The sequence below is a fragment of the Guillardia theta genome (genome assembly GCF_000315625.1).
Source record: "Guillardia theta CCMP2712 unplaced genomic scaffold GUITHscaffold_110, whole genome shotgun sequence".
Taxonomy (NCBI): Eukaryota; class Cryptophyceae; order Pyrenomonadales; family Geminigeraceae; genus Guillardia; species Guillardia theta.
Window position 1 is genome coordinate 155,787 of NW_005434564.1, and position 1,567 is coordinate 157,353.

A 1,567-nucleotide genomic window follows, 5' to 3' on the forward strand; every position below is an offset into this window, starting at 1 on the left:
GAGCAGCAGAGTAGCTCTTGTAGGCGCCCAAGACAGATCAATATCAATCGATCAAGATATGCAGCGTCTGTAAGAAAAGAGATCTACCAGATGAGTCCGAGATCTGCAACACCAGACAGGACATCGGGTCAGATACTGTTTACAAGAGCTAAGAGTGACTTTCTATGACTTGCAATCAGACGATACGATTTGTATGAGCCTGATTGCTATTCAGCTCAGGGCATTTGCATTCCACTGGCTACATTCACGTGAAGAACAAGAATCGTCCTCTGCTATCGATCCCTTCCTGAAGCCTCATGTATACAACATGCCTCCCTTCCTCCTTTCTAGATTCTGTTCCTCGCTCCTCCTCCTCCTCCTCCTCCTCCTCCTCCTCCTCCTCCTCCTCCTCCACATCCTCTCTTCTCCCTTGCTTCTTTCTCTCTCCCTTCTTCGCTCTCCTCCCCTCAGCCCTCATCCTCCTTCTCCCTCCCCTTCTACCTCCACCTTCCTTCACCTCTGCTTGTTGAGATCGGCGACGAGCTCGTCGATGGTAAGGAAGTGAGAGAGGCGAGAGGAGGGAGGCAGGAGGGAGGCAGGGGACGGCTGTCCCCTCGCCTGATCCCTGGGAGTCCCGACTGATCCGAGTCAGCATGGGGTTAAGAACGGAGGAAGAGGGAGGAGGGAGGAGCGGAGAAGGAGGAGCGGAGAAGGAGGAGCGGAGAAGGAGGAGGGGAGAAGGAGAAAACAGGTGAGCGGATACAGGGCGAGGGGTAAAGAGGATGAGAAGAACAAAGGGAGGTGATATTGGGAGGAGAGGAGGTAGAGGGAGGGGTAGAGGAAGAGGATACGAAGATGAGGAGAGGAGAGGAGAAAGAGCTAGTGAATTAGCAAGGGGACCTGTTTCTTGTGCGAGGATCTTTCGGAGGTGCTCAAGACGGTCACTAGTGCTGTTCTGCTCTTGTCTACAACATTATCGTCAGCTATCTCGACAACAAACCAGCACCATCATCATCATCATCATCATCACCACCACCACCACCACCACCACCTCTTGTCTACAACATTATCATCAGCTATCTCGACAACAAACCAGCACTATCATCATCATCACCACCACCACCGTTAACACCACCACCACCACCACCAAAACAACAACGAGAATAACAACAAGAACAAGAACAGGCAAGAATAACAAGCGTAAGAACAAGCATAAGAGCGGAATTGGGAACGAGATTAAGAACAATACGGCAAACAAGAAGGAAAAGGAGAAGGAGAAGGAGAAGGAAAAGCAGAAGAAAAGGAAAAGCAGAAGGAGGAGAAGGAAAAGTAAAAGGAAAAGAAAGGGAGGATGTCTATCTGAATTCTTCAGAAATCTCACTTTTCTACTGACTCTTCGCTCCTCCTGGCCACGAAGATTGAATCGACTCGCTGCTGCAATTCCTGCTGATTCAAAGAAGAAGCAGACTCGCGCAGGTCAAGCTGTAACATGCGATAAGTTTGAGTTCTGTCTCCTCCTCCTCCTCCTCCTCCTCCTCCTCCTCCTCCTCCTCCTCATCATCATCATCATCATCATCATCATCATCAT